The sequence below is a fragment of the Artibeus jamaicensis genome, unplaced genomic scaffold (assembly GCF_021234435.1).
Source record: "Artibeus jamaicensis isolate MK-2021 breed Jamaican fruit bat unplaced genomic scaffold, CSHL_Jam_final contig_3174, whole genome shotgun sequence".
NCBI lineage: Eukaryota > Metazoa > Chordata > Mammalia > Chiroptera > Phyllostomidae > Artibeus > Artibeus jamaicensis.
Window position 1 is genome coordinate 7,854,687 of NW_026521738.1, and position 25,396 is coordinate 7,880,082.

Below are 25,396 nucleotides of genomic sequence, written 5' to 3' on the forward strand. Positions count from 1 at the left end.
TTCATTAGAAGTGGAATGTTTCGCACGCTTCTTACGTGCACACATCAGGGCACAAAGTGGGTGGCGTGGTTTGGCTGATGGCTGTGAGCCCTCCACTTGACCTGGAGATTTTAACAAATACAGTAAGGAGGCCTGCGTTTGAGAATCTAGCTTCCTCTTCCGAAGAAGCAGGTGAGGATAAGGGAGGGGGCTGGAGATGTGGGAAAGAATGGAATTAGAGTTAAAATAAACCTGAGAGGGAGGAGCAGAATTCTAAAGGAAGGAAGGAATGAAAATCTCATCCGTGCCCTCCTTCTGTGTGTCTAGGTCTCATCATAGAGGCTTTCAAAGTGGCGTGAGAAACATCCAGAAAAGGTGTGGAATAAGGTGGTGCGGGGTGAGTTTTGTTTGGGATGCAAAAACAAAGAATACAAATAAGGAGGGGGGGGAACAGAGAAGTGTTTAGTTTTATCACTCTTCACAGATCAAAAATTATGTTTTAAGTTTAAGACCTTGTTGTGATTATAACATTATTATTATTTTTCTATGGGAACAATGTGAAAACGAAGTCCCTGGCTGGGCGGTCAGTTGGTTGGAGTGTCATTCTTATACTCCAGGGTAGGGGGTCCAGTCTCTGGTCAGGGCACATACAAGAAGCCAACAATGAATGCACAGGTAAGTGGAACAAGGGAACAGTGTTTCTTAATATTATAATCTACCCCCCCACCCCTCCACCCCCCCACCACACCCCCTTCATCCCCCCATCTCCTCCATTCTTGCCCCCCCCCATCCATTCTCTATCTACTGTCTATGCTACTTGGGAACAGTGTTTCTTTTTTTTCTTCTCTCCCCCCTTCCTCTTTTCGTCTCTAAAATCAACAAATAAAAAAACCTTTAAATGTAAAGACTAAAACAAAAAAATTATTTCTGAGATTTTCTTAGAAGGGAGTAAACTAAAAAAAAAATCTTTTCTCTATGACAAGGGTTGTCCTGAATACCCTCCACAGCATCTTGGAGCCTGGCTGGACATATGAGACATACAATCCTCGCTTGTAGGTATTTATCTCCCCAAGAGAAAACGAAAGTTTACACTCATGAAAACCTGTACACAAATGTTTATGCATCTTTATTCATAATCCCCCCCAAACCAGGCACCACCCACTCACTCTTCGGCTAGTGAAGGAAAACAAGCGGCGCTGCGCGGACGCGATGCAGCGGTACTCACCCATGAAAGGGACACGTGACAGATGCGTGCAGCAGCAGAAGAATGAATCCCAAGTGCATTCTGCCAAGTGAAAGGAGCCAGTCTCAAAAGTCTGTATGGTTCCATTTATAGGACATTCTGGAAGAAGAGAAACAGAATCACCGGAAGTCAGGGGCTACAGGCGAATGGAGGGAGGGGATTCATTACACAGGGGCGGCGGATTTTTGAGGGGGATCAAACTGTTCTATGTGTTGATTGTGTTGATAATTATACAGCAGAATGCAGTTGTCAGTTCTCATGAATTATACTCCGCTAAAAAGGGTAAATTTTACTGTACCCTTGTTATTGGCCTGCCCTGCACCCCAGGCCTCCTGCCCCCTGCCCCCTGCCCCCTGCCCCCTGCCCAGCGTGATTCCCAGGGAGAAACTCGTGCCATACCTGAGAACTCGGGAAACAACCTGCCCTGGATGAGAGCTTGATGCCCCCGAAACCTGGCTTTGAGCCCCAATCAATAAGCTGTTTCTGTTTTACTTTTTAAATTTTACTACTAAAGTACAATTGGCATACAATATTATATTACTTTCATATTTCTATGTACAATAGAATACATTTCTATGTCTAACTGATACAGAGATCTGATTGGATCACTGGGGAGAAGTAGGGAGGGGCCGTAGGAGGAGTTTGCCGAGGCAACGGTGACACAGGATTGACTGAGAGACTGAACGCACGGAATTATGGGCGGGAAGATTTGAAATGAAAGATGCACTGACACACCCTCGGGCTCTGGGGAGGTGGGGGCACGGGCCCTCCCAGGCTCCCTTCTTTCCCAGGAGCGACTGGGTGATCGTGCTGCAGCTGCCTGCGTTTCCCAACGAACAGTATTTTGTACGGGAAGGAGCTCCCGGTGCAGCCTAGGACCGGGCTGGCCTGGCAGAGGGTGCGGGGTTATTATTCTCTGGGTGTTCTAGAGGGGAGGGCTCAGAGGCAGAAGCCTGCCATTCTTCCAATATTGTGTAGCTTTTGTATCTTACGTTGTTTTAGTTTGTAAACTAACCCTATAGAAATAAGATAATTAAAACTAACGGGGGAGCCCTGGCTGGTGTAGCTCAGTGGACTGAGCACGGGCCTGTGAAGCAAAGGGTCGCTGGTTCGATTCCCAGTCAGGGCACATGCCTGGGTTGCAGGCCAGGTCCCCAGTGGGGGACACATGGGAGACAACCACACATTGATGTTTCTCTCCCACTCTTTCTCCTTCCCTTCCCCTCTCTCTAAAAATAAATAAATAAAATATTTAAAAAAAAACTAATGGGGGAAATGATAGGAGAACTCAGGTGTTAAAAGAGTTTAGCCTTAATTGATAGGCCTAAATGACTAAAGCTGTCGAAAAGTGACTATGTCAAAGCTGTTATTCCAAAATTGTGAGGCTTTTGAATAAAGACATTTTTTTTTCAAATCACCAAACCTTTGCCCCTGAAATTTTGCCTACAGGGTGGTGGCAGGCAGCAGAACCCCAATAGCTGTTGGGTAACATGATGATGCGATCATCACAGCGAGTCCAGTAACCACCTGGGGGCTTTCACATCTTTCCCGCGGCACCAGCTGTGGCCCTCAGCCGAGCCAGTAAGCTCCTCAATGCCACACTAGGCAGAGACCTGTGGGCTCGCTCTCCCCTGCTCCTGTGATTTATCTGTTCTTTATATCCTGGCACATAGTAAAAGAGACATTGGAGAGATGAACAGGATGTTCCATCCCACGGCAGCTAGCTTCTGGGCACTTCTGCTTGACTGTGCTAAACATTGTCTGAATGCAGTTTCCAATACTTTTCTTTCTTTCTGGTGTGCGTGTATGTGCGTGTGTTTCTCTTAGCTAACACTTTCTCTGGCACATTAATTAAAACCTATTGCCCAACTAAACTGTTTCAAAGGTTCCAAGTTGACTTTTCTGTAGTCAGGAAGTTTTGTAAAACATACCATTCATTATTTTAAATAACAAGATGAACCCCCTCCTAACAGACTTTCACTGATCAGGATGAAGTTGAAAGCACGAACCGCATGTGCACTGTGGGCAGGATTTGGCTGCTCATTCATTCATTAGCAGAGGTGCTCATGCGCTGTGTGTTTACAGGAAGCCTGCTCCGTGCTGAGGTCTGTGCCAGGGGTGGGGGGCACCGCGGTGCGGGGGTGCTGGGGAGAGTCGCATGGCTCCTTCCCAGTTTCTGCACCTGAGGATGCACAGTCAGTGTAGAGACACTCTACCTCTAAGTCCTGGTTTTCTCAACTGCAATTATGAAGGCCACTCCAGCCCCATTCCAAAACCAACAATCTGTGACTTGAAGGTTGTATTGCAATCTATGATGGATAGGAGATGTTGTACTATCAGACAGGATGACGATGATGATGGTGGAGTTGATGACATTATTGACCTAAGAAGAGGAAGAAGTGAAAAGAATGTTTTTGATGGTAGTATCTAATTTATCATTTTTCATGTCTCTTGCTGCTTTGAAATGGCTTTCGATGGACTGGAAAGATACATAGCCCCTTGAATGGAGTAGGGCAGTGAGGAGAGAGCACAGGAGGACTTCGACTGATATCGTAATGTTTTACTCCTTAAGATCAATTAATAAAAAGGAATTCAGTAGGCTAAATATTAAATTGGGATGTTAGGAGTTTATACTCATGAGTTATAATGTATGCTGTGCTTTTTCATGTTTGATATATTTCTTGATAATCTTTTAAAAGTTTTAAAGTTGATTTTTAGATTTTATTTTTTATTTTTAGGGAGAGAGGGAGAGAAATCATCGATCAGTTGCCTCTCACACCCCCCCAACTGGGGGCCTGGCCTGCAACCAGGCCTGCACTCTGACCAGATACCAAACCTACAACCTTCGGGTTTTCAGGCCGGCACTCAACCCACTGAGCCACACAAGCCAGGGCTAAAGTTGGTTTTTAGAAAGAGAGAGGAAGGGAGAGAAATAGAAATAGAGATTTGATTTCTTCTTCCACATATTTATGCATTTATCAGTTGATTCTTACATATGCCCAGACTTGGGATCAAACCAGCAACCTTGGCCTATGGGGCTGACGCTCTAACCCACTGACCTACCCAGGCAGGGCCTTTCTAGGTAATTTTTTAAAAGCACACTCCTTTCTTTTTTAAGTAAAAAAAAAAACAACAAAACTGGTTGGAAGCACATGTCGTCATAGAAAGGGTATCGCTATGCTTACCTGAGTAATGCATACTTCCTTGGAAATGATATCCTGCTACTGATCCTCCGTCTTTCTCCCCTCTACCCTACTAAAGTTCTGCGGGCTCCTGCCTGTACTGCTCGATGGACAAGTAGAGCTCCGAGTGAAAGCACGACAGCCAGAAGCCCTGGCAGCTCCGCCTGCCTGCCTGCCTGCCTGCCTGCCGGGCCCTTGGTCCCCTCGTCCTGCTCACAGAGCAGATTTGAGCTCCCTTCCCTCAAGGACGGCTCACTGAGGAGTCGGCACTCTAGCTGGGCTGGGAGCAGAACAAGACTCCGAGTTTCAAAGGAAGGGGTGAGGGGAGGGGTAAATTAGCCTGCCTCTAAGTCTAAAACTAATCTGTGTTTGTAGACTTCTTCCCAGGATGAGTCTGGAAAAGGGGAGGGTGGGGAGTGGGGAGACTCTTTGCCTCAGTCCTGACTGTGAAGATCGTGCTGGTCAGAAAAGAGTTAACCTGGGAGCCTCCATCCTGGGCTCTCTCCTAAGTCACCTTCCAGTGGCCAGAGCTCCTAGCTCATCCCTTTGACAATAAATGTGATTGGAACCAGGTGGGGTCCTGCCCCTCCGCCCCACTGTTTAAGGTAAGCCCGGGATGGCTGGGGTGCGGGGCAGCCTCCAGCACCGTGCCCCCAGTGCCCCTGAGCCTGGGCCCTGGGCCTCTCTGGGTAGAGTCCCAGCTCGCTGTAAAGGCTGCCAGGGCTGATGGAAAGCCTCCCTCTCCCCCAGATGGTTTCAGAACAAAGGGAATAATGGACAGGAAGTGCTTTTAGCCTCCTTGTGGAAACCCAAGTGATGTTCCAGCCTTCTTGTGGTCGGATGCAAGCTGTCCCCTGTCAGGATTGGAGTTTTCTCTTCACTAGATTCTCTCTACTCCTGGCCTGCCAATTTTCTCTTTTTCTTTTCAATTTTTAAAAATATGTTTATTGATTGCAGAGAGAGAGGGGAGGAGAAACATCAATATGAGAGCTAAACATCGATTGGTTGCCTCCTATACACATCCCAAACAGGGATCGACCCTGCAATCCTAGGTGTGCGCCCTGATAGAGAATCAGACCCAACTGAACCCTCATCCCCTTGGTGTAGGGGATGACGCTCCAATCAACCGAGCCACGCTCACCAGGCCTGGCCCGCCAATTTTCTCAGCAACACAAAGACTCTTTACTGTGCAAGGTGCTTCTCCTCCCCGACCCACATCTGGAGGTTTGTAAACTTGTCCAAAGCTCTTTCCAGAGCAGTGACCTCCTTTCAAAGACTAGAGGCATCCGAGAAGCCCACCAGCTGGACAGCACTGCCGAGTGTGGGCTCTACAGCCTCAACGGAGACTCTTCGCTTGCCCAAACTTTAGGCTCCCGAACCTTCTCTTAATATCTGTTCACTTCCTTGAAACATTCAGTTTCAGCAAGAACTCTGTCAGTTTAACCAGACAGACTCCCCCGCCTTCAACAGCTGATGGCCCTCAATAGCCAATCCCCTTCCTCCTCCTCTATCATCCCCTACGTGCTGTCTGATCACCCCGAGTAAAGTCTGCCTTGTCATCTCTAACAAGTGTCCTTTTTTCTTTAATAACCTCCTCCCAGGTCTCTGGGGTGGGAGCAAGGACCCATCGAGGTTCTGCTCCTTTCAATCCTTTGAGTAAAACCTTTTCCCTACCACCTGGTTCTTCAGTGCAGTGACCTGTGTGTGGAACCTCCCACCAGCACTGGCTCCAATAATCCCTCCTTCGAGGAGGACATCTCGCTCAGCCGGCACAAAGCTGTTTCCTTCTTCTTGAAGAATATGCCCCCCAAACTGACTTTAAAGTTATATATATCAAGGAGCCCAACTCCCTCAACCAGGTGTCCACTGCTAAATGTTTACCAGGACCTGACAGGCTGCAGAACTGTGGGAGCAATTTTACCCACAAGTTCCCCCATCCAACACGGATGAAAGTAAACACTACCAGGACATGATCTGCTTGGGGAGGAGAGGTGGCCAGTTTCTCAGAGGAAAAAGGCCTGGAGCCCCTTCCTCCAGGGGCTTTTATTGGGTCATAATACACAGGAATACAGGTGGTAAGGATCAAACAGTAGATAACATTTCAAAGAAATCTGAGGGCTTAGTCTGAGTCGGAATCTGTAAGAAAGGGGGGTTGCAGAACTTTGGGAGACATACTCGTTTCCTGCTGGGACCCATAACATATGAATGAAAGCGCTCTTAGCAAAGCAGTTTTCACAGAACTTTAAGGAATTCTTTGTGTTGCCAGATTTCTCCCTGGATCCGCTCTAGCAGGGCAAGGAGCTGCACCCCTCCCCATTAGGTATTCAGGCTTAAGTGGGTTAAAGCCAGGAAGCACTTCTCCCAGAAGACATGGGGACTCAGGCTAAGTCACATAGCTGGGGGGCAAGGGTCTATTTTTCCCTCTTTGTTGCAGCCCCCCGAGTCTTTCCATGAAGGCCTCCCAAGTGATCGAGTCTGGCTTAGGTTGCCCCTCTCTCTGTGAGGAGACTTACCCATCATGGACTTCCAACCATGCTTTGGGGGCAGGGAGGAAACTGAGGCAGCATCCGCTACCAGAGATGAGCTTTGGTCTCCTGTGGCTCGCATTCCAGAGGTCGCTCACTCATCCTTGGCCATGGGGGGTAGTTACAATTCCTAAAACCAGGCAGAGTGGTCCCCAACACAGAACCACTTCCACTTGTACTTGGGGATAGTTCTGAACAAGAACAGTTCAGGCAGCTTCCCAATGAGGTAAGAAGTGCACCACTGCCTGGACGTGAACTTGAAAAACTGTCAGGTTCGGCCTCTTTAAATCCCCACTGCACTTTGAACGACTTCTAAGAGTGTGGTGATTGCTGGGGAGAGCATGGTGTAAGGGGACTAAATGATAATGGGAAAAATAGATTAAATTTTGAAAAAAGAATTACTTTTAAGAAAGAATAGCAACAGCTAACATTTCTGAGGGCTTACTGTCTGCCTGACCCTGTGGTCAGCCTTTAAATAGGTCATTCAATCCCTGTGTTTACAGGGGAGGGAACTGAAGCTTAAACAGGGTCATGAAATGTTCCACTGCCACCCAACTGGTAAGAGCCAGAGCTGGGATTCGAACTGCATTCTGTCTAGCTGAGACACGGTAGAGACAGTTAGCCTGTGGCTTGGCCCCTCTTGGGCATAATGGATGCATGTCCTCCCTCAGTTAAGGTTGTTTGAAAGTCTTTATTACTGTGCTTTTTAAAATATAAAAGTACATGGTAAATATTATAGTAAACATAATTTCCTTGTACTGTATACTTTTCTAAGACTGAGAAGCCCTTCCCACCCCTCTGAGAATGCCTGAACCAGGAATTCATTTGCCCTGGATGTTGCATTGTTTCAGATAAAGACCCAGTTTAAGTGGCAGTTGAGCTGCTTGGACCCAAAGCGCGGGTTCAGGAGGTACAAATCCCCACAAAGCCACTCCCCGCCGTGTGACCCTGGGCTGACCACTTACTCTCTCAGCCTCAGTTACTCACCCGAAATAGTAGTTAATACAGGCAGATCTCGTTTTATTGTGCTTCACTCCTTGAAGAGGACCTGCCCGTAGGGCTGTTGGGAGGAGTCAGTGACTTAATGCATGCACGGCACCTGTCACAAAGTAAGAGATCAATAAATATCAATTGTTGTTTTCTTATTGAAGAGATTTTCGATGGAGAGTGCTTTAAGGAAGACCTTTTAGGCAACAATGCCTAAAAGCACACTTCTGAGGGGAAAAATACTGCCATGGATTTCAAATTCATCTTCATATATCAGACCAGGTCTGCTGATATTTGGCTGTGAAAATGTGAACCCCGAAACAATGTCTCGGGTGTGATAATAAGTCTACGGACTCCTGCAAGACTGCTGACTCTCTTTAGCAACCTGAAAGCCATTTGATGGGGAGGACGAGTCCATAGGGGACCAGTTCACTGCCAGCGTGATTCCTCTGAGACCGTGTCAGCACCGAGCCTCCCGGCTGCAGACAGAACGAGATCACAGCTGCCCTGCCCCGGGAGGCAGCCCTAATCACCCTCCACCCCGTGGAGCTGACTGTGCCCCCTCTAACCCTGGCCTTCACCTCCCCTCCAGCCCCCACGTTCTCATCCCTCTGCTGGACTGAGAACGCACAGAGATGGGGCCATGCGGGCTCCATATGTGTATGCCCACCACGGGCACACAGTACATTCCTGTAAACCCTTCTAGAATGAACTCATGGGAGACTGTACGATTCTCTCCACTCTTTCCAGGGTGTACCTGTGAACTAGTGCCAGTCCTGTGGCCTGCATAGAGGGGTCAAAACAAGTGCCTTTCAGTCCTTGCAACCTTCTTTTCCAGACCCGATACATATGGCTGCCCTTCTGCTAAGTGTCACCTCAAAGAGTCAGGTCATTCAGGCACAATCTTTATGTTCTTTAACTTTAATCACATAAGTACCTTGGTCTGTCTAATGTCCTCTTTCCCAAACATTTCTTAAGCTGGACAACTCAGGCCAATGAAAGAGCTAGTCTATTTTATGTTGATTCCATTAGCTTTACTTTCTTGATCTACTTTCTAAAGTGGGAGGAAGATGGGGAAGGGGGTACCTTTCCATAGCCTTCTAGACCCTGCCTAAGGAGAGGGCTTAGGTAGGACCTGTGGTTCCTCTCCCATGCTCTCGTCCAATTGCATCCTCGTCCCCCCCACCCCAGTCCTGTGTGTGGCGAAGGCAGAGCAGTAACACACCTGGGCAGACTTAAGGAGGACTTCCCAGAGACCTCTGGGGGCCTGGACTGGTAACTGTTGGCCCTGTCTCTTGCTGGCTGGAATATTTTGGATAATCACTTAACCTCCTTGACCTCAATTCTTCATTTATAAAAGCAGGCATGACCTAGGGCTTTTTAATGCTCTCTGTAACACTAAAGACTAGACAGTGCTCCGCAAACATGAGAAATGATTCCTCTCCCTGGAAAATGCCTTCCTTCCCCCAACATAAGCCAGGGGAAAGTTCTGAGAGCAAAGGTCACTTGGGAAAGAGAAAAGGTACCTACAGGTCACAGGTCACATTCAGACATCTCTGATTTACGCAGAATATCTCCCAGAACATTTTGTGGAGACACAAGACTCTGAAAGTTGCTGTGCCTGGGAATGAAAATCAGCCTCAATTGTCCTCTAGTTGTATCATCAGAAGACTTTGGCTTGAACCAGAAACTCCTAATATACTAACTGGCCCTCTTAAGAGGTCAAAATATGTCAAGAGTTGCCTAAAGAACTAACAGTGCCATCTGTGCTCTATTGTCCACGGCTATTTTGGGTCTTACAAACCATAAGTGCAATTAAAAAAAAATCAGTGCCCTCAACGACCGAAAGTCAATCGAGTTACTTAAGCTCTCCCCCAGTTTACAGAGCCACTGCCTCTCCAGGAGGCTGGCTACAGCTTTGGACTTCGGGCAGACACTAAACTACTTAGCTGGCAGATGAAAATATAGGGAGCTCCAATCATCCAATCAGGGGGCTATTAAAATATGGGTCATAAATCTCTGGTTCTGCCACAGTTCATCAAGGACAAAATCTGGCACCTCCCAGCCTTGCCGAAAGGGAACTCCATGGGTTGGGATGGCTGAGGGTCCTGCTTGCTCCTCCTCTTCCTCTCGGGTGTATCCTAAGATTGTGGTACATAAGTATGATCGAGGACCTTTTGTTTTGCTTACCAGAAAGGAAGTCTGTTTTCCCCAAAAGTATCTGCCAGGTTTTTACCAGTTTAGGGCCTCAGCCTTGGCCTTAACCCAGATAACTGCCCACCTCCAGGTGGGCTCTGAACTTGTCCCTGTAGTCCTGCCCCGGCCCTCCCGAGCTGTCTTAGAGGCTAGAGGAAGAGTGGCAGCCCTGAGGTCACTGGAGGTCAGCACCCTGGGGTGAATTGGTGGGTCCAGGGGGAGGGGTGGTCTTTTCAGGGGGTGACTGAAACCTGCTCCAGGTACCTCAGGCCGCAGGCTGGCCTCAGGGGATTGAGAACTCAGTGCACATAACCCATTCCAGCGCACCAACTGGGAGGCTCTGCTGTAGACCCTCTGCCCTCTAACGATTTCCTCATCTACAAAATGGGGAAATAATATCACACTGGGTGGTTGATTCCAGTGGAGACGAAGTGCCCAGTGCCGGGCCTGGTGCACAGCAGGAACTGCCCTGCGGTGGAGCTCTTTCCTTTCCTTCACTTCCATTCTGATGCCAACTGCCAAGGCCCATAAGAGCCAAATGTTTGCCAATTCTAGGGTGGTATGACCCATTGATACCCAACCCTTGATAGAGAACTGTGTGGACCAGTTTCTCTTCACCTTTCTTCTGTTAAGAAAAATTATCCAGGGCCCTTCCGATGCTGTATAAGAGCATTTCTAAAAAACCCACCTGATGGTTATCTGACACTCTACAACGGAGGTTCTCAAAGTGTGGCGCCGGCAACACCCACACTTGTTAGAAATGCAAGTTCTCGGGCTCCCCTCAGCCCTATTGCATTAACAGCTCTGGAGCTGGGGGCCTGCATCTGTGATTTACAAGCTGCCCAGGACTAATATACTTCTCTAAGGAGACAACTTTGTGCTTATAGAAGTGCCTGGCATTGCCCTGGCTGGGTGGCTCCGCTGGTCAGAGTGTTGTTCCCCACACCGAGAGGTTGTGGGTTTGATCCCCAGTCAGGGCGTGAACAGAGGCAACCAATCAATGTTTCTTCCTCACATCCATCTCTCTCTCCCTCTCTGCCTGTCTCTCTCAAATCAATAAACATATGTTCTTTCTCTCAAATCGGTAATTTTTTTAAATGGCTGACATAAGGTAAACACTATACGAGTTTGACTCTTGCCATAAGTTAGCACGTGTGAATATAAGATTGTGGTACAATCACATACATGTGCGCTGGAGCAAAAAGCGCAGTCACAGGACTGGAGAACTCAGTGCAGGCTTTGGGGCTGACCAAGAACAGGCTGTCAGCAAGAAGGCAGGCAGAAACCAGGGAGGCAGAGGGCAGCTCCAGCCACATGTGGTTGAGGAGCAGACGCAGATCAGAGGCAGGGTCTGGACAGGACAGACTCAGCTGGTCTGAGGTCTTAAGATCATACCTGGAAGGCTCCAAGCTGTCTGGGGACAACTTTAGCCTCTTAAGACTTCAGTCTCCACTAGACATTTTAGTCTTAAAGTTTCCAGACCTACCTATCTGTCCTGCTGTTTTCCCCAGGTTACTGGCTGTGTCCCATTTTCTACCGCTCTCCAAGTGACTCATGGCAGTGGCACTGTTGTGTCTGGGGTGTGGGGCAAGCAGCCCAGGGCAGATGAGGCCTGACCCTGGGGCCACCCAACGCCCCCTCAAATCTGCCTTCCTAGCTCCTGACGCTTCAGCTGCACTGTGCTGAAGTGAGTTCCTTCTGAGACGTGGGCCAAAGAACTAAAAAGTGAGTTCTCAATCAGGGCATCCGCATCTGTGTAAGAAACAGCCGGCTAAATGATTACTCTGGACAACACAAACGCGAGCATGAGCCTAGTAATACATCTGCTGGTTTTTCATGTGATAATATGCCAGACTTGCAAAAATTTAGCCCATTCACAAGTGTGTTGATTAATTTACAAACTGTTGCATAGACAATTAAAACTGGATTTGGCTCTTTACAATAAAAGTTATTTTAGAAATACTTAAATTCCATTTGAAACATAAATTTAGTCCTGACTACTGAGGCTCAGTGGGTTGGGCACTGTCCTACAAACCAAAGGGTTGCCGGTTCGATTCCTGGTCAGGACACATGCCTGGGTTGTGGGCCAGGTCCCCAGCTGGGGGTGTGCAAGAGGCAACCAATCAGTGTTTCTCTAATACATGAATGTTTCTCTTCCTCTCTTTCTTCCTCCCTTCCACCTCTCTAAAAATTGATTAATTAATTAAATCTGGTTTTTTAAAAAAACCAGATTTAAGGAGAAATCATATTAAAAGAATCACTTTCCTAATGTTATGAAGTTTTTGTGTTTGTCATATTTTATTTTACTTTTTTTAAGATTTTATTTATTTTCAGAGTCAGGGGAAGGGAGGGAGAAAGAGAGGGAAACATCCTTGTGTGGTGTTGCCTCTCTCATGCCCCCTACAGGTGATGTGGCCAGCAACCCAGGCATGTGCCCTGATTGGGAATCAAACCAGTGACCCTTTGGTTTGCGAGCTGGCACTCAATCCACTAAGCCACACCAGCCAGGGCTGCTTGTCACATATTAAATCACTGCCAACTAAAGCAATAATGACAATAGTGTTACTTTTAAATGACTTTACTGTTTTGTAACCACTGAAAAGCATTATTTTAAGTTATTAATTATTTTTTAAAGCATTGACTGGGCCAAGCTGGTAATGGGGAAATATATTCTACTTGGAGAGAAATGCGAGGGAAGGAGGGCAGAGAGGAGAGTGTGCATGAGCAAGTCGAGAATTTCCAGGCACCATACCCAGGTACATCCTGTTACAGCCTCCACTGGGGCAACTGAGGCATAATTAACAAAGTTCTGTGGGTTGAGGAATGTCTGTACGAAGAATGCATGATATGTATAGTGAGAAAGAAGGAAACGGTAGGAATACTGATATGGGTGGTTCTTATTGGGGTGCTGATATGGAATATATATGAGCATTTTCACAAGATTTTAGAGTGTTTCACAGTTTTCCAAATACTCGTGCATGGTGTTCAAGGAACACTTAGTGAGCTTTTACTACGTGAGAGGTGTTAGGTCTACAAGGAAGACATAAAGGTGCTCAAGCAGCTCACAGTCTAGGTGTTAGTAGGCAACACCACCTGTGTTTGTCCTATGGAATCCACATTATGTTTGCCGGGGTCAGTGTGAGAACATGTTGTTAGGTAAGTTTTTAGTGGGGAAGACAGGAAGATCGGTTCAATTTAACCTTTATAAAGGGGGAAATTGGGGGCATGTGGTTGGGAGTACAGTCTGAGATCAAGTTACCTGGATCCCAATTCCACTTGTATTGCTTACTAGTTATGTGATTCTGGGAAAGTAACCTAATCTCTCTGTGCCTCAGTTTCCTCATCTGTAAAATGAGGATAGTAATAGCACCTACTTGAAAAGGCAATTGTAAGGATTAAATGAGTTCATTATATGCGTAAGACACTTTGAAGAGGTCTTGGCACATAGTAAGCACTACATATGTTTTCTATTGCTATTTTTGGTTTATTTAAATGTGGAGATCAACTTGAAAGGATATTGCATCCATCCCTAGTTGGAGCTAGTTATACTGAGAAAATGGAGATGGAGAGGAAGTAGATTTACAAGGTCATTCGGTCAATTCATTGCCCTAGAAAAATACACCGGCACCTCAAACTTAAAGGATCCTAGGGCATTACTTCTTGGTGAGAAAGAAACTGGTCTCGACTGGCACCATTCATAAGTTTGTGTTCCGGCGTGGTACCCACACCTTGACCCCTATGTGTTCCAACACCCCAGAGAGCAGTGGGTGAGAGCTGTTATTTAGGCCCAAACCAGCTGGGAGTCACGTGAGGAAAAGTTAAAAATAAAAATAAAAAACAATAAAAAACTAATAGGGTAGACCTGCAAATGGAACTTTCAATTTTGACAGCCGTCTGGGGTAAGTGAGTTCCATGGCTGGAAACCTTCACTCCATCTGTCTGACAAGGCAATCAGAGAAGTTCTCTATCTTCAGGTCTTTAAAGATGAATGCCTATCAGCCCTAATGGCCCCAGCTGTGCGCAGAAGTCCCTCGTCCCTTCTTGGTTCAGACATTCCTTCTCTTCTAAAAAGCCATCCAAGGAAGTCACTTAACCACTTAGTTTCTTTATCTGCAAAAAGGAGAAAACTCTGCCTGCCTGTCTCCCCAGGGACTTTATGGTACCTGTGTAACTCAAAATCCTGTCTGAGTGCTCAGTATTACAGAGACTGACAAGACGCCTGGTTCCTTCACTCTGGATTCACTGGTGTTTCAGGAACTTGACTCACTGGGTGATGTGAAGTCAAGGCCTACCTGAAAGACAGGGCTTTAGGTCTGGCCCTGTCTTTTGTGTCTCTGGGAACCCAGTCATTTGAACGAGAGAGAAAATCGTGAACCTGTTCTTTCTAAAAGACACTCTTTTCAAGTATTACTGCTGTCTTCTTGTGCATGGACTACTCATGCCATCTTCCTGCCCACGCGTGTGTTTAAACAATTCTTTCATCTGCTCAACCCATCATGCACGGTAATTAGTGAGGCTGCCACTGAAGGTGGAAACTGGCACCCGCCCCTGCCTTCCTAACCACTTCAGAAGGAGGAGAACTGAGGCAGAGTAAGTAGGTTTGAAGCAATCAAAGAAGGTTAAAGCCAAACAAGGAGACAATGGAATTATGTCTGTGGTCTGCTTTTTGGCTTTGCTTTACTTCCTGATTGATCACTTTACTTCCTGATTGATCAAACAGTGCTCAGGTTGATGGTGATCCTGGCTTTTTCAGGCAACAAGTCACCTGGAGAGCTTGCTACGGTAAGGCTTGCTGGGTCCACGCTGAGGATTTGGGATCCAGTAGGACTAGGAAGGGGCCTGAACATTTGCCTGATCCCTACCGATGTTTTCCAGCAGGTGCTGCTGCTTCTGGTCTGCGGATCACACTTTGATAGCCATCAGGCTGAAAAGTGCATTTCTACAGGTGCAAATGGATGCTCTGTGTCTAATTAGAATGACCTCCTGTCCTGGTCTTCTTGAAATTAAAGGGTTTTCTTAGATATGAAACTTTTCAGTGCTAAAGCCGGAACAGTCCTGAACCGGTTGGTCACACTAAGAGGACAAGAGATGATGACACCCTTAGTCTTTTTAAAGCTTGGACTGATTCAGCAGGCTAATTAGTTAGTTAAGAATTTACTAAATTAAAAAAAATTACTAAATTCCAGAAGACATGAAAGGGGATATCAGATCAATTAATATACATTTAAAAAGAATATTTCCGCCCTGGCTGGTGTGGCTCAGTGGATTGAGCATGGGCCTGCAAACCAGAGGACTGTGATTCAATTCCCAGTAAGGGCACATGCCTGGGTTGCAGGCCAGTTCCCAGTGGGGGACACATGAGAGGCAACCACACATTGATGTTTCTCTCCTTCTCTCCTTCCCTTCCCCTCTAAAGATAAATGAATAAAATCTTAAAAAAAAAAAAAAGAATATTTCCACTCCCCCCAAAAAACATTTCTAGTTCTTATTTTCAATGAATTTTCACTCTCACCTGCCATTTACTTCCCTCCCCCTGCCTTGGTTCAGCCTCAGTGGCAGAATCCTTGGTATGGAAACATTCCATGGCATTTGCACATGGTGTACCCCCTCTTGCCTTAAGCATTACTTCCCTGACCTCCCAGAATATGCCCAACGGCTCCAACGCACACTCTCCTAGCACCAGACCCTGGCTGCATTGCACATTTATTTGCGAGATCTCTGGATTATTATCTGCCTCCCCACTGGGCTGTGAGGTCCTTGAGCTCAGAGACCAATTGGTTTCTGCTCACCATTGTGTATTTTCAACTCCAGTGATGAGCCTGGCAAAAGAAGAGGCGCTCAACACTTGTATCAAATGTGGGAAGTGAACAACAGGATGGAAGATGATTCAGTATTTTGTGTCTCAGATTTTAAGAGATCAAAAAATATATATTCTTAAAAATCCATGAGTAAATCAATCTAAGGGAGTACTGTCACAAAACATTGAACCCCATTTTATCTTAGCTGCAGCTCCCCCAGCCATGCTTCAAAGACAAGCATCATTCGGAAAATAAAATTACAGAACTAATATAATGAGCCATATCCTGCTGAGAGTTATTTTGGGAGGTGCCTACAAAAGAAGGGTTGTATGCTGCCTCTTCAATGCTTGGTTGGGAACCCATGGTGTGAGGCCTCCCTTCCAGAGAGATATTTTCTGAAGAAAAAAAAAACGAAGTTAGGCCACTGCAGAGCCTGGTTTGCTCTCATCCTGCTCCCACCGGGGCCTCTCTGTCAGCCAGTCAGTTAGTTCATAAATAATTATCTGTTTTTCAATCCAGAAGTGCAAATCTACCGTGACTTTGGTTCACATACTTGTAGCTTGAAACATCAGACAGCTTGAATCTGCCAGAGTCACCTCTTCTGCAAAGAGCCAGAGCTGGTAATCTCAAGCGAAGACGTTTCCGGCCTACACTGACCTGCACGGCAGATAAAGTTAATTCACAAAAACAAAGAACCGTCTGTGTAGGGTGTGGTGGGCCTTAGATTTCAGATTGCGGATGTGTATAAATGGACACATTCAAGATATTTGTATTGGAAAGACTGGAGGCAAATAACAAAAGTAATGACACATTTTAAAGTTATAAATCAGCTCCGGTCCTCTTTTCTCTGTCCTCAACCACTGAAATGCCCCTGCTGGGAGGTGGAGGGTTCAGGTGGCCGGTGGCACTAACTTGCGGTTGCAGAGCACATTGCCATATCCTCTCCTTCCACCCTGGCACTGGGACGTGGGGAGGTACTGGCTTGTCCCAGTTGTTATCAATGAATAAAACCAGCTGTGTTTTCTCGGCCCAGAGCTACAAAGAGCTGGGGTGGTTTTAGCATCCTGCTGTTCCCTTCCAGGAGGCTGTTCTGTCTCTCCAACCGGCCATAGTGTCCCAGGGCCCAAACTTGGCTCCAACCCCTGAGACCCCCACTTCCCTTCAATCATAAAAGGAGGATAACTCTCACCCTCCAGGGATGTTTGGAGAGTTCTATAAATAACGCATGCCAAATCCCAGGCAGCGCCCAGTAAATGTTAAGTCTGTGTGCGAAATGCTTCCTCCTCAGTGTCAAAACGTCTAGTGTTTTGGGGATCTGCTCTTGTTCTCAAGTGGACAGGAAATCATCTAAGAATCTAAGTTGCACAGCAGTGTGAATGATTGAAAAAGGATTTCCTATCAGCTTCTCTGTGTAGGTGGCTCCACTTAAGGCAAAAAAAAAAAAACCCACACACATGAAGAAGATATTTAAAGAAGCAAATCTTCAGTGCAGTGTCTAATTACCAGGGACAGTGTAACGTGGTAAACTCTGGCCTGGGCTCTAAAGCCAGACTTCCTGGGTTCAAATCCTGCTCCTGCCCCTGATTACCAGTGAGAGACTCAGGCAAGTTACTTAATCTTTCTGTACCTAGTTTCCTATTCCTAAAAAAGATTCGATAGTACTGTATCATATCTCATTGGATGGTTGACAGACTAAATGAATTACTATTTGTGTTCTAATAATACTTAGAACAATGCTGGTCCTGGATGGTGTAGGTCAGTGGATTGAGCCTGTGAACCAAAGTACCGCCGGTTCAATTCCCAGTCAGGGCACATGCCTGGGTTGAGAGCTAGGTCCCCAGTAGGGGGCATGCAAGAGGCAAGCACACATTGATGTTTCTCTCCCTCTTTTCCTCCCTTTCTCCAAAAACAAATAAAATCTTCTCTTTAAAAAACAAAACAAAACAAAACCATGTTTGGCACATAGTAACTACTTAATGAACATTAGTTTTGTCATTAATGATGATGTGTCAAGCACAGCTGTAGGCAAGGTGGGATATCTCGGTGGTTGCTTCCTTCGCCGAGTCCAAGCCAAGTGCCCGCTCGTGAGCTGGCCCCCTACTCACAAGGAGGGAGAACAATCTGCTTTGTTTGGAATGACAGGAGCACGGCTCCCATTTGAATGAGAAGGACCCCTGCCTTTGAACAAGGGGAAAGTAAGTACCAGAAGAAATACACTGTATTATTTCAATACTTGTTATTACTGCTGCCAGAAAGAGAAAGATGGAGGGGGATGATATGACCTACAGATGCCCTTATCTTTTAGTCAAGGTGAATTTGAAAGGAAACCGGGGAGCCATTTCCTGAAGCTCACACAACACAGATACCTCACATTTGCACCCCGCTTTGTACAGAGCAGAGGTCTCCTGGATTGTTCGCCTCTGTTTGCTTGGTTAGAGCAGCGGAGAAGCAACATCACGCACAGGAAACATCACTAAAAGGAAATGGGAGGCTGGGGTTCTAGGCCCAGCGTTATACCCTCCTTCAGTTTTTTCACCTGTAAAGTGCAGAAGACAAATACTCTTCAAGACTTGGCAACTTTCCAGAAAGGGAAATTAAGGCATAGAGTAATTGAGTGGTTTGACAATGTTCAAAGATCGATCCATTAGAAACTCAACCTCGTCCAAGCCAACACTTGATCTTCCCCCATCCAGACTTACAGACTGAGTCCTAAACTGATGCAAATCCATCCTTCCTGTCACGCAGCTTGAAAACCATCACGGGGAGCCATCCCTAACGCCTTTAGTTCTCTCATACTTGCATCTCCAAGCATCAGCCAGTCCTGTTGACTCTGCCTTCAAAGTACATCTGGTATCTGAACACTTCTCACCACCAAAAGCACTACTTCAGTGCCACGGATGTTGTGCTTCCGTCTGCTAAACTGAGGAGCAAGGGGCAGCAGGAACCTTCCTGCTGCAAAGTCTCAGAGCCCTGCTGTGCCCACACAAAAAATAAACATAATTCCAACCTTGCTGTTTTCCTGCTGAGGTAGCTATCTTTCCCTTGTTGATTTTGTGGGAATTCATTGTCCGTTCTAGATATTAATCTCTGGTTTGCTTTAGACATTGCAAGTGGTATCTTCTTCCCTTCTGTCAGCTGTCTATTCATTTTGTCCACTGTGCCCTTTATTGAACAGAAATTCTCTATGTTAAGATGATATAATTTATTGGATTGTGTTGTCCTAGGATTTGTACTTTTTACAACTTGTTTAAGAAGTCTTTCTTTAACTCTAGGTCAAAAATGATCTATTACATTTTTTTTTTCTATTAACTTTCAAATACTACCATTCAGACTAAGACTTTAAATTTCTATAGCCCGGCTTTACATATGGAATTAAATAGGAATTTAGCTTGATTTTTCTTCCATAAGGTGAACCAACTCATCTGTTAAATAATTCATCCTTTGCCCACAATGAGTGGCCAACCTTTAAGTTCAGTGCACTCAGGAGCTGATCAGGTAGGGTGTTGGCTCCCCTCCCTGCACCTTCCCCTGGCCTGGGGCATCGTGATGATTGTTTGCAGCTGGCTTTGATAGACAAGCGACTATTCCTGCATTGCTGGGAGAGACTGTGAAGGGCGAGTCAGGAAGACTGGGGAGGCGATGAGGGGGCAGAGAGATGGGATATTTGCAGCCCAGAAACAACTCAGGGAATGTGTGGGAAATGTGGAGGAGGGGAGTCTGGGAAAGGGAGGAGCAGGGGTTTATCTAAAAACTCTTTAATACAAAACGACAGGGGAGGCTTATTTGGCCTTGTTTATTTACCTACCACAGGTTCCCACTGTGAGGTAGGCTCACAGCACTTACCTGCATTTCCTCATCCTGCTGGTGAGCAAGAATTCCCTTCCATATCCTTTCAGCCAAGCCCTTCTTCCTTGCAAACCGCTGATCTTCAAGTTTATGTGCCCAAAATAGGAGCAAAGAATTTTAGAGCTGGAATGTATGTGGAGACAGATTGTAGAGGGCAAGGATACAAATAAGAAGACCAGTTTGGAAGCCTTTACAGTTGTTTCGGTGACTGATAATGGTGGCATAGACCAGGGAGTTTACAGGGAACGTGGTAAAAAGCAGTCAGATTCCAGATGCCTTTGAAGGCAGGAGCCAGGAGTGTTACATTGCGGCCTTGCCTACATCACCGGCCTCTCAGATTTCACTCTGGCGTTCTCTATCTCAGTAGCTTATATTCTTCTTTAACCGGAGGGTTCGGTTTCTTAGAGCCACGAGGCAAGCGGGAGTACGCACCGATGAAGGCCAATCCGTCCCTGATCCTTGAAACACTATGCCAAGGGCATGCCCTCCTGATAAAGATTGTTCAGCATCAAAGTTGGGACCAGGTCAACATTCTACCTTTTCTAGGAAAGCTTACTTTGCACAGTGTGATGTCTGTCTCCCGCCAACTCAAGGGCAGTCTCCTCTCTGGTAATAACATCCTACCTGACATGAGCAGAATATTCTACCAGTGTTTCACACATTTGAAGAGGTCTTTATTGACCCATAGACCAGATTATGCCCCCTGTTCTATGTTCTCATGGTAGCTTGTTCTTCCCCAGTTATAATTCTCATTATATTTATTATAGATAATTGTGTAATTATCTGTCTTTCTTGCTAGAATAAAAGCTTTATGAGGAAAAGACAACGTTGTACCCCTGGTACCTAACACAGTGCCTGGTTCATAAAAGTCATTCAGTGCATCCCTACAGCTGAGCAAATATACCATCAGGAACTCTAACTTTTCAAAACTGCTCTCTCAAAGTGGGTGTTATTGCCTCCACTCATTGAGAAGACCCTGTTGAAAGACTGTGGTGACAAAGTCAGAAGATGACACCAAGGTGTCAGCTCTTCCACTGTGCTCCACCTGGAACCTAGAAGAAACGTCCATTTATTTAATCAATCAACAAACATGTATTGATTCCTCCCTGCATGTCAGGCTCTACTCCATGCTCACAGGGGACGTAGAAAAAGGAAGATTTGCCTTCACATGCTGGGAATGCAGGGAAATAGACAGGCAAATACACAACTGCATTATAGTGTGGTAACGGGAGCTCCTAGGAGAAATGTCTAACTCTGCCTGGGTAGGGGAAGGCTTAAATGGGTCCATTTGATCTGGTTTTTGATTTAAAAAAAAAAGTGCCAGGAACAGAACAGGGAAGATTAAAGAACAAGACTGATGGCACCGCCAAAGCTGGATAACCTTGTTTCCTTCTCTGTTGCTGACTATTGATCTCCCATCTTCCAATCTCTGGTTTCAAGAAATGGAGGAATCAGTCCCAGAAACCCAAGCTTGCTCACTCAAAGTAGTCAATGCAACAGGAGACCCACGGTGTGGTCGGGTTGGGTTATGAACATCCCTAGAACCCACCTACCTGGATTGCTCTGTACAGACTGAAGTATCATCTATATGAATGGTGTTCAGTGGATTCAGGTAAAGCTCAGCCCTCACTATTGCACAGAGTGGCTCCAATGCCTCATTTCAATCGGCATACAATATCTATTTTTACTACAAAGGTAAGAATATTGCAGGTCATCTGATGTGCAATAAAGTGAGGTACGACTTGCTGTGAGTAAAAGAGCAGTGGAACAAGGGAAGACACTGGTTTGCTGGAAACTGGAGAAGTCGTCTCTTAAAAATATTGCAAACCTTTAATGGCATAATCAATAAAAATAAATAAATTAAAAAATATATATATTGCAAACCAGCCACAGCAGCCAAGAGGCCTTCCATCGAAGACACATGGCACTGAAGAGCAATCATGATCATTCTGTGGGCATTGTCCTACCGTATTAGGAATGGGGGGGGGGAGCTATTACCATAGGCAGTTGAAGTGACAAGAGATTTTGAAGTAGCAAGTATGGTAATCATATTTACATTTTAGAAAGATAATGCAGAGCAGTGTGTATTAGAGGAACAGATGACGGAGACAGAGAAATTGTTTAGAAGGTTAATGAAAAAATACCAGTGACTGATGATGAGGCATCTACCCAGATAATAAGAATAAAGAGGAGGAAATGGATTCAGAAGCTTGAGGAGATAGTCATCGAGATCTGGATGAGTAATTGCATATAGCGGGTGAGAAGTAGGAAGAGGAAAGAATGACTTCTGAGTCTCTGACTTGGGAAAGTGGTTGAATGCTGGTTGGACAGAGAGGGAGAGAAAGAGTTTGAAGAAAAGAGAGTTCAGCTCTGTAGCTGTTGAAGTGACTACGTGGATCACAGGCATAGGTTTCCAGTAGGCAGCTGGACATGTGGTCTTTAATTCAGGAGAAAATTCCAGGCCAGAGCTAGTAATTTGAGAATCATCAGAGTTTAAATGGTAAGTAGGAGTAAATGAGGTAACCCAAGGAGACCATATAAAGAGAAGAGAAAGCTGAGAATCCACAGTTAGGGAGCACCAACATTTGAGGGGCACTGGAAGCAGTTGCTAATGAGGAAGACTGATGAGCAAAGCCGCACAAAATCTAAACACTATTGGGAGGTTTAGATGTTCTAGCTCATTTGGAATTCAATTGGCTGCTTGTAACTGAAACCCGAGTGCAGCAGATTAAGGAACTTCTTACCCACAGGGCAGTCCAGGCAGAGCTTAACTGAGCCATCAAGACTCATCTCCTACAGTTCCTTTCTACCTCTTGATTGGAAGTGGCTGCTCCACAACCAGGCATTCAGCCCCCATTCCAAGCCGGAAGAAAGGGAAAAAGGCATTTGCCAAGTGCCTCCCTTTTCATCAGAAAAAACAAGTTTTCTGAGAAGCCCCATCCATTAGCCCAGAGATTTTTCAACCTTTCATCTCATGGCACACTAAACTAATTACTAAAATTCTGCAGCACATCAAAAAATATATTTTTTACTGACCTAGCAAAAAAGATATAATTTTTAATATATATTTTAAATATTTAATTAATTTATTTTTAGAGACAGAGGAAGGGAGGGAGAAAGAGAGGGAGAGAAACGTCAATGTGCGGTTGCCTCTTGCACACCCCCCACGGGGGACCTGGCCTCCAACCCATACTTGTGCCCCAACAGGGAACCAAACAGGTGACTCTGGTTCACAGGCCCATGCTCAGTCCACTGAGCCACACCAGCCAGGGCAAAAAAAAAGATATAATTTTGCTTCTTTCACAGCAGATGTTGTGTGGACTGTTGGCATTTTCTTTTTTAATTTGAGAATCTAAGGGAAAATAGGCCAGTGCCCCTGACTAAAGAGTTGGGGTATTGCATGTTTTAAAAATTCTTGCAGCACATCCGTTGAAAATCTCTGCATTAGATTAAAAACTACAACTCATTAGCCAGGATTAGGGATATGAATGTGTCAACGCACAGGTACCTGGGGGAGATGAGGGGTTTTTTTTTTTAACTTTTTGTTTTGAAATAATTTAAAACTGACAGAAAAAAAATTAAAAATAAGACAAAGAAGTCCTTTACCCCAAATTTCCAAATATTAACATTTACCACATTTACTTTGTCATTCTCTATTTCTGTCAGGCACATTTACTCTTACATACTTCAGTGTGTGCTTCCTAAAAATAAGAATCTTCTCTTCCATAATCATAGTACAATAATCAAAACCAGAATATTAACATTGATGTCATGTTATTATTTAATTAACAGCTTTTGCCAGTTGTCTCATTAAGGTCTTTTATTGCAAAGAAAAAAAATCCTTTCGGTCCAGGAACCAATCCAGGATCACCAGTGCATTTTGTTGTCATGTTATTTTAGTCTACTTTAATCTAGAAAGTTGCTTAGTATGTCTTTATCTTCCATGTCATCGACATTTTTGAAGACCACCTTGTAGAGCCAATGAGTCCCTTATTTGGACTTATCTGGTGGTACCTCATACTTTAGGTTACAAATTTTCAACCAGAACACTACAGAAATGACGTGGCATCCTCAATACATCATGTCAGAAGACACTAAATTTTGATCAGGAGGCAAGAAATTTTGATTTGTCCTATTACTAGCAATATTAACTTTGATCACTTGGTTAAAGTGGTAGTATTAGTGAGGTTTCCCTTCTACAAATTTACTATGGGGTTGGTCAAAAAGTCTGTATGGCTTTTTCTATGAAATACAACACATTTTTCCTTTTCACCAACAACTTTATTGATTTGGATATTTTGAGTATGTCGGCTATCTCCTGTGTGGTATAGTTTTGATTGTTCTCAGTTAATGTCTTGATTTGATTGCTATCAACTTCAGCTGGTCTACCCAACCATGGAGCAAGAAATATCGTCCAGAAAGAAATCTCCAGCACAAAACTTCACAAACCACTTTTGAAGTGTTCCATCAGTCACAGCACCTTCTCCATACACTGCACAAATCTCTTTTTTTTTGCTTTTTGGTTTCATTTTTACCTTTTGTGAAATAATAAAGCATAATATGCCAAAAATGTTGCTTATTTTCTTCCATCTTCAATATTAAAATGGCCACACAAAAATTCACCAGTTTTGATAAGCTTTTTAAAAAAAATGCATGCTCTTATGAGAGCTGTCACAATACAACCTACAAAATTGTTTCTAATGAAGTTAAAGGCAACTAAATTCTACTAGAGCCATCTTATGGAAAAAGCCAAACAAATTTTCTGGCCAACACTATATTTTATACTTTGAAACTAAATTAAGAATCTGTGAGAGATGCTTTGAGGCAATATAAACATCATGTTTTTCATCAAAATTTCGTCTGCTAGTTTTAGCATCCATTGATGATTCTTGCCCGAAATAATAATATGGTAATAGCAAAATGGTGACTTTTTAGTTCTGTCATTCATTCTATAATTTATTAGCTTGTCTTCCATCATACAGAAGAACTTCTTCTTCCTCCTCTGTTTACTTATTTGTGTGTTCATTTCAGTATAGACTCACAGAGTCCTATTCTATTCAAAGGGTTAGAGTAGAGTGCAATACTAGAATTTATTTAGATGCTCAAATTGTCACAGATTGGCCACCAGGAGCCCCTGTAAGCAGGCTTCTGTGTACTTCCAACACGTCCCCATTATTCTTTGACTACTTTCCTTTTTTGAGATTATTATTTTTAATAGAGCACATTATCATCTTGATAAAATCAGTTTCCCGTTAGTAAGGAACAAGAGAAATAGAGATGTGTGGGCAACCCATACTGTCCACCACACCGAGCTCCCCACCAGCCAGGAAGAGCTTGGGGCTTGAATCCAGGCTGAGAGCCCTCCTTTATTCTAAAAAACAATTTTGCCCCCACATTCCAAAAAAGCCTGGAGGCCGTATAATTCTATCCAAGCCTCTCCTCATTCTAATCCTTTTATCACCATCCAAAAGGAGTGCTCCTAGGGCCAGGTCCCAGTGTCGAACAACTCCAGAGGGCGCCATTGTAGATTATGAGTGATATACTGGAGCAGGGAGGGGCTCGTGAACTTTTTCTATAAAGGACCAGATATAAATATAAATATTTTCAGCTGTATGGGCCACTCGGCCTTTGTTGCAACTG

General features: G+C 45.0%; 1 long non-coding RNA gene across 3 annotated transcripts in view; it reads right to left on the reverse strand.

Annotated features, from left to right (window-relative positions):
- Window positions 1-25,396, reverse strand: part of LOC119035037 (uncharacterized) — a 57,897-nt gene that overhangs the window by 20,206 nt on the left and 12,295 nt on the right. For all 3 annotated transcript variants that reach the window (XR_008391209.1, XR_005079700.2, XR_005079701.2), the window contains exons 2-3: window positions 7,917-8,028; window positions 1,205-1,321 (exon numbers count right to left, since the gene is read on the reverse strand). This is a non-coding gene — a long non-coding RNA (uncharacterized LOC119035037). The remainder of the gene's footprint in view (window positions 1-1,204; window positions 1,322-7,916; window positions 8,029-25,396) is intronic.